An 8549-nucleotide genomic window follows, 5' to 3' on the forward strand; every position below is an offset into this window, starting at 1 on the left:
GTTTATATATACAATGGAATACTACTTGGCAATGAGAAAGAATGAAATCCTGCCATTTGCAGCAATGACATGGAACTACATTTAAAAGTTAGCATTATGGGGCGCCTGGGTGGCGCAGTCGGTTAAGCGTCCGACTTCAGCCAGGTCACGATCTTGCAGTCTGTGAGTTCGATCCCCGCGTCGGGCTCTGGGCTGATGGCTCAGAGCCTGCAGCCTGTTTCCGATTCTGTGTCTCCCTCTCTCTCTGCCCCTCCCCCGTTCATGCTCTGTCTCTCTCTGTCCCCAAAATAAATAAACGTTGAAAAAAAAAATTTTTAAAAATAAAAAAAATAAATAAAAGTTAGCATTGTAGCTTTGCGCCGTGGCAGTATCATAGCCGATGAGGTTTATCTGAGGTGCGATTATTGCTAATTAAAAGTTAGCATTGTAGTATCCAAAATCTATAAAGAAGTCACCACACTCCACACCCGAAAAACAAATAATCCAGTAAATAAATGGGCAGAAGACATGAATAGACACTTTTCCAAAGAAGACATCCAGATGGCCAACAGACACATGAAACAGTGTTCAATGTCACTCATCATCAGGGAAATACAAATCAAAGCCGCACTGAGATACCACCTCACACTGGTCAGAGCGGCTAAAATGAACAAATCAGGAGACTATAGATGCTGGCGAGGATGTGGAGAATCGGGAACCCTCTTACACTGCTGGTGGGAATGCAAACTAGTGCAGCCACTCTGGAAAACAGTGTAAAGGTTCCTCAAAAAATTAAAAATAGAACTACCCTATGACCCAGCAATAACACTGCTAGGAATTAACCCAAGGAATACAGGAGTGCTGATGCATAAGGGCACATGTACCCCAATGTTTATAGCAGCACTTTCAACAATAGCCAAATTATGGAAAGAGCCTAAATGTCCATCAACTGATGAAGGGATAAAGAAGATGTGGTTTATATATACAATGGACCACTACCTGGCCATGAGAAAGAATGAAATCTGGCCATTTGTAGCAATGTGAATGGAACTGGAGGGTATTATGCTAAGTGAAATAAATCAGTCAGAGAAAGATAGGTACCATATGTTTTCACTCATATGTGGATCTTGAGAAACTTAACAGAAGACTATGGGGGAGGGGAAGGGGAAAAAAGTTACAAACGGAGAGAGAGGGAGGCAAACGGTAATAGACTTCTCAATACAGAGAACAAACTGAGGGTTGATGAGGGGTGGGGGATGGGCACTGAGGAGGGCAATTGTTGGGATGAGCATTGGGTGTTGTATGGAAGCCAATTTGACAATAAATTATATTAAGAGAGAAAGAAAGACAGACAGACAGAAAGAAAGAAAGAAAGAAAGAGAAAGAAAGAAAGAAATCCCCAGGTGATTCTAATGCATAGTGCACACACACACAAAAGTTAGCATTGTTTATATTAGATAGTGATATGCTGTGGACAATTTAATTTTTCTTTGTTATATCTCACACATTTTTAATACAATAAATGTATGCTACTATCATTACCAGTAACAAATATGAATTTAAAAATTAGCAGGCCTGTTTTATTCATTATTTTGATGTCCCTTATCTCACCTCTTCTGATATTTTAGAATACTTTGGGGAATAGCTATGAGATGAATAAATTTGAAGAAGTGCTTTGAAATATCTTTCGAGAGGTCATTGGTGATTGGTCTGTTTATGAAATTTTTTTAAATAGTTCTACTATTTTGGCCTGTGCAATCTTTCCATTATTTGATATTTATTTTAAAATATGTAACAGCTTCTCTCCTAAGATATTTTAAGGCAGTTTACAATACAGACTATATGCAGTAAGTTCTTTTATAAGTAAATGAAAATGTTAAAAGCAAATGGAAGCATAGGGCTAGGGAAAGAAGGATGAAGCAAATAAGGTATTGTTCGGCATTGCCATGATTTATATGACTGAGCATTAGACATGACTCTTGTGTGGCTAGCACAAAGAAAAACCAGTGAAAATATCATAGGCCTTAATATCAGGAGGGAAAATGGCATGCTTGGGGAATGGAGTAGGAGTGGGTGGGGAAAGGGTCATTAGAATGTTTTTCCGGAATGGAGCATGTGTGGTTTGAAGTCTTCCTTCAAAGGTGATAATGGTTAATATTTCTCTGCCAGACATTCTGTCATAATTAATGTCTGGCAGAAATAGGTGTTAGGAAAAGACTCTCCATCGGCTTCTCATGTTTCTGCAAGTCCTCCAACTAGAGGTGCTGATTACCTTTATCTTTACACGGATTTTTGTGTAAGAGAAAGCCTTTAAATAGAGAGATAGTGTCTCCCTCTAGAGCAGAAGGCAGGTTTACTTCCTGTCCAATATGTTAAAGACAGTTTTTTCCTCTAGAACAAATCACATGGGTTTGCTTGGTGCCCATTATAAAAGATCAGGGTTCTCTACACATGGGGCTTTTAGCTGTCATTCAAATTCATTTTGTGTGTCACATCCACCCGCATCCCTGTCTCATTTGCATGGGATTTGGGATAAAGAGAAGTGTAGCAACCAAGGTGCTTCTGCTGCCTGCTGTGCATCCGTGAAGCTAGAAGATGAACTCATTGGCTTGAAGAAAGGGTACAGTTACAGACTCTCCACAGTTTTCCACAATGATTTGAAAGAGGAGGCTTTTCACGAAGCCCCAAGGGCTCACAGGCTTGGGCAAGTCTGTCTGAATGGATGCATACTGAAGTGAAAGTCAGAGAAAGGAGGAAATCGTTGATAGCCAGCGAGGGCCCCAAGTTAATTTATTTAAAGGAAACTAATTGCAGTGCACAGTATGTGAGTTAATCAAACAGGTTAACAAGACAGGTAACAACTCTAGCAATTCCTGAAGTTAATGGCTGAAGCAATGGCTCAAAAATGTAATTATTTTCAAATATCTTGTAATTCATGTTGAAGAAATCAAGCTAAAAAGATGTCTCCTTTTTGTGTAACATTTGAACATAATGACACCAATGCAAGGCATGCTTAAGTCTTCACACTTCAAAGAAATGACCTTTAAGCCACACTTAGGGAAAGTAAGCTAAAATCAGTAGGCATTCCAGTTGCCAAGGACACTTGTAATCATTTCCTTAATTGTCTTTGACAATCTTATCATTAAAGATGTGCGACATTAATTAATGATGGAACATCTATTCCTGGAAAAATAGGCCTCGGAGGCACAATAGAGAGCTTATTCTTCGTACATTCTTTGTGAGCGCTGTTTCTACAGCGTGGGTCATCCATGTTGCAAGCGTTGCCTGGATGGCATGTAAACATTTGGAGCACTCGATTGTATGAGAATTGGATTGAATAAAATCAATGCTGATAATGCTGAAAATATGTTCAAAACCGATGTTCCCTAAAGAAGCTTTTATGCCTAGATTAGTATCAGTGTTTAATTGACAGCCTCTTCACTTGGTTAATTACTTGGTCTATTGTGGCAGGGAGAGGGAGGAAAGGACAAAAAGCATTTGTGTTACGAATAGTTGCCAATAAGGGAATTGAATGAGAGCAAGCCGAACACCCTGCTGCAGAATATTATATTACATAAAGTCTTCCTTGTATACAATATGAATTTTTTTGAATGACTGTCCTTAGAAAAATGGAAATTGTTGAAATAGACCCTGTCTTTCAAAACACAAATTAGCGCCTTTGTGTTTTTAAGATACCATGGAGGACAAACTCTGGGGTGAATTTTTGCCTTCGTGTACCATCTGCTGTAAATAAAAGGATACAGAAACTGAGATATGAAAGCACATGTTGAGGATTTATCCTTTGTACTTTTGACCTTCTGTGTAAATTAAACTTTTTTTGCCACCAAAGGAAATATAAATTGAGAAACTATGAAAACACATGCACACATTTATTCTTTATACCTTTAATTTACCATACGGTAGTTTATAATAGCTCTTTCTTTTTTTAAGTTTATTTATTTTGAGAGAAAGAGAGTGTGAACAGAGGAGGGACTAAGAGAGAGAGAGGGAGGGAGAGAATCCCAAGCAGGCTCTGCGCTGTCAGTGTGGGGCTCTACCTCACAAACTGTAAGATGGTGACCTGACCCGAAATCAAGGGTTGGATGCTTAATTGACTGAGCCACCCAGGTGCCCGTGAAATAGCTATTTCTTTCCTAGATGCTTCTGAATAATTTATGGCAACCCCTATTTACTCTGCCATAGCACCATGATGTTCAAAGATATTGAAAATATAAATAGATTCAGAAAAGGAGCTAGTCTTAGTTTGTCTTCTTTTCTGGTACATCCTCATCAGTCTGACTTCCAAACATTGGTGCTCCCAAGACTGTCTAAGGCTCAGCCTGTGGTCCTCTGCTCTCCTCTTTTTCCATGTACTTCTTTGGTAACCTCATTTAGCCTCATGGCTTTAACTGTCATCTATATACTGATGACTCCCTTGATTGTATTTCCAGCCTGTGCCTCATCCCTGAACTCCACGTGGATGTCTGTTGAGTATTTTCAGCTTACCAAGCTCAGCTTTAAACCTCTGTGTTCTCCTTCTCCTCTGCTCCTCCCACAGCCCTCCTGTTTATTGCTCCATTTTCTCCCGACCACCCTATCATCCCTACAACTGGAGTAGATCCCAGAAAACATTGAGGGTTTTTTAAAAATCTCTCACCACTTTATCATTTCTTACTTATATATTACAATAGCCCCCTAACTGAGACCCTTCTCCCATTCTCTTCTCCTCTTTCATACTATTTTTGGTTGCCTTTATTTGAAACCTAAGTATTTTACACATGCTACCTATTTTAATTCTCATGAAACATTTTGGCGTGAGCACAATTACACCAATTTTATAGATAACATGAAGATCATAAAGGTTGAGGCATTTATAAGGAGCAGAACCTGACTTTAAGCCCAGCCTTTCTGATTCCTATGTTTATGTTCTTTCTATTAAACCACAGCATGTATTATATTCAGGATATTAAACACCTGTTAACATAATGAAAACATTAGTCAGACCAGTTGTTTTCTGTCATCAGATACTGATGGAATGAATACTTCATTTTCAGGCATTGGTTTTGTTAGAAACAAACCTGTATCTGCACTTTAATAAGCCTCTTCCTTTGTGTGGGCTGGACACTGAGCAAGTCACTGTCCTTTGTGGGAGAAGCAATGGGAACATTGGACAGGGAGCCAAGGAAAAGCACAGGGAAAGAGCATGACTTGGCTCTACCAGTCAAAACTTGATCTGTGCCACGGATACTCATTCAAATGAATTTATGGGCTTTTTAAAAAGATCATCATTAGTGCCAAAAATCAAAGCCAAAGAGTCAGGCCATGCTGAATGATGTGAGGGACACTAAACAAGTAAATGGTCAGGCAATTCCTACAGTTTTATCTCAACGTGCATCATACTTGGATTAATATTTATTTATGCAAGATATTTATCTTTTTGTTTCAGTTGGAAAGAGAACTAGACCTCACAAGTCATCTAATTTGTCCTTTTTAATTTAGGCCTAGATTGGTATGTGTCCAAATGAATGAGTATCTTCTGTGTGCTTAAAGATTTCCAGACCAGAATTACCCTCCATTGCCTATTCCAGCAAAATGGCAAGGATCGTTACACTGATGGCACGCTGATTTCTGTACATAAATGTGATATCAGCCCTACTAAAGCCAAGATTAGAAAACATTTACTGAGTGCTTTTTACATGCAAAGTAGGTATTATTATTCCCAGTTTGCAGGTGAGAAAATTGAGACTCAGATGGATTAAGTAACTGGCTAACATCATACCACTAGTTAGTTGCAAACATTCTCTCTGGGCTGTACATCTGCAGCCTAGTGTCCCTTTCCTCTGTGGTTATTAACATGAAAATGTAGGACAACAAAAGCAAAGGCAAACACTTTACACTTGGATAATGATGTTTTATTTACATAGAAATGTAATAATTCTGCCCTTGTGAACACAGGACTTCACACACAGTTAACATCATATCATAATGCCACTTCAGCGGACTCATGGCTGTGACTTTATCCACAGAGAAAACATTATTCAGATGAAATAATAATTGAATATGCTTCATCTGTTTATTGTCTGTGGTTCCCCTCTCAGAATATTCCTCTTAACCCATAAAAATGAGTTTATTATTACTAGAAGTATAGTTTCATATCCATCATGCTTAAAGTCCAGTTTAAGAATTTGAACCACCAGTCACTTTAATAATGAAATATAGCAGAATTTTGTAGCACCAGCCAATTCTCTAAAGAATACATTGATACCATAAGATACCTTCTTAAAACTGGTAGATGCAAACAAAACTGTTATCTGATTTGTTTATAATCCCTGTGTAATATATTTGGTTTGACTCTAGGATATACTCGGATTTAAGATTTACTATGCCAAGATTGCAGTGAGATTTCCTAGATATTTATCACAACGAAAGAAACGCCTGTAATGTTTATCCCAGAAATTCACACACGGAATTACAGTAACCTGCTGCTCGTTACAGGTTAAGAGGCACGTACTTGTGGAATTCAATGCCTTAGTGATAGTCAGGGCCATAATTTGACAGACATGGCTGTGTTCCTGCCAGAGGCACAGGTCTCTATTTCAAAGCAGGCAAAATGAGAAGATAAAAGTAGAGAAAGAAAAGATCTAGGAAAGAAGTCAATTGAAAAAAAAAAAGATTAATAATGCTTGGTGGGTAGCAAAATAAATCACATACCCGTTCTATAATTATTCCAGGTTTAAATATACTAGTGGGTATCTGACTAATTTGACTACAAAAGTCTATATTACTCATTTTGACTCTTAATTCCTTAAGTATAGAATTTTATTTAATTCCTACACACACATACACACATGCATGATTCCTTATAACATGAATAAATAAATACAATTATGTATTTAAGTCTAGAATTCTCACCTTCTCATCACCCTTCAAACCTTACAAATGAGCTGATTTTCCCATCTGAGGAACTGAAACTGGTCATGTTAAGGTCACCAATGTTCTCCATGTTGCCAGACTGAATTGAAACCACCCTCCTCATCTTATTTGGTTTATTAACCAAAGTGTTCAATACAACTGACTATTCCCTATTTCCTGAAAAACTTCCTTCTCTTAACTTCTATGAGACATATGCTTCTGATTTGGGAGATGTCATATGACAAGGCAATTTAGATTGTGGTGCCAGACTGCCTGGGTTCGAATCTCAGCTCACACACTCACTGACTCTGTGATCCCAGCAAATTAATTTTCATTGACCTATAACTAACCATCCTCATATACAAAATGGAATGAAAATAGGATTTGACTGATAGGGCTGTTATAAGGAATAATGAGCTAATATTTATAAAGCATTTAGAAAAGTGCCCTGCGTATAGTATGCAGCGTAAGAATGTTGGCTGTTATTTTATTACTAGCTGTTCCTGACTTCTTTTCCTTAGTCTTCTTTGCTGACTCAACTTAACCTATAAACATTGGCATTCCCTGATGTCATATCTCTACCTATGCCTTCTTTCAGTCCCAGGGCTTCAAATTTCATTAATTTGTTGATGACTCTCAAATATAGATCATCTATCCTCTAGACTGCTGACTCCCATATACAACAGTCTAACTCAAAATAGCCTAAATGATAGACAAACAGATAGTTCACATAACAAGAAGTCCTAAGGCAAAGTTGTTGTAAGTAACAAGTTGATTGATTTAGTACTGAAAGATATCAGTACAACCTCAGAGTCTTTATGTTTTTTTCACTTTTTCATCTTTAACACATTAGCTAACTTCCTGGTCACAAGATAGCTATAACATTTAGATGCAATAATGTCTAATACAGGGTTTCTCAACCTTGGTAATATTAACATTTAGGTCTGGATAATTCTTTGCTGTGTGTATGGTTCTATGCCTTATAGGATGCTTAGTGGTAATCCTGACCTGTAAGCACTAGATACCAGTAGCATCCAGATGTTGCCAAATGTCCCCTGGAGTACAAAATTGCTCCCAGTTGGGAATCACTGGTTTAGTGAAAGATGAACCTAACTCCTTTTGTGAGTCTCCTTTTATAGATAAGGGAAACTTCCCAGAAAACTACCCTTTAGATCTCTTTGTGTGGGTGTCTGTCACTTGCCTTTTCTTGAACCGATCACTAGCCAGATAGATTGGGTTGCTATAATTGGTTTATAGTAATTAGCATTTACTCTGGGGATAGGACTAGACACTTGAACAGAATTGGCTAGACCTTCAGGAGAGAAGGGGATGTTGGTAGGAATGAGCAAAGTAGGTCTCACCTACTTTGTGTTTGGACTGAGATTAAAAGTTAGTCTATACCTTTCTTATCTCATATCCCACCCCTTTCCTCATCACTCTGTATTCCAGCCACACTGTTTTTTCTGTTCCTCAAATACACACTTCTCATTCCAATGTCAAGCCCTTTGTATTTGCTAGTTTCTCTTGGAATTCTCTTTCTTCGGTCCTTTCTATTGGTGGTAGTTTCTTGTCATTTAGGTCTCAGATCAAGTATCACCTCCTCAGTAACTCCTAACTTAAATTAGCATCCTTCTGTCCAGTTACTCTCTATTTATTTC

General features: G+C 38.1%; 1 pseudogene; it reads left to right on the top strand.

Annotated features, from left to right (window-relative positions):
- Positions 1 to 350: 350 nt before the first annotated feature.
- Positions 351 to 461, top strand: LOC124529557 (uncharacterized; annotated as a pseudogene).
- Positions 462 to 8549: the final 8088 nt, after the last annotated feature.

Source organism: Lynx rufus, unplaced genomic scaffold, assembly GCF_022079265.1.
Source record: "Lynx rufus isolate CCGP_SWC_20201006 ecotype Redwood Valley unplaced genomic scaffold, mLynRuf1.p SCAF_6, whole genome shotgun sequence".
NCBI classification, from domain to species: domain Eukaryota; kingdom Metazoa; phylum Chordata; class Mammalia; order Carnivora; family Felidae; genus Lynx; species Lynx rufus.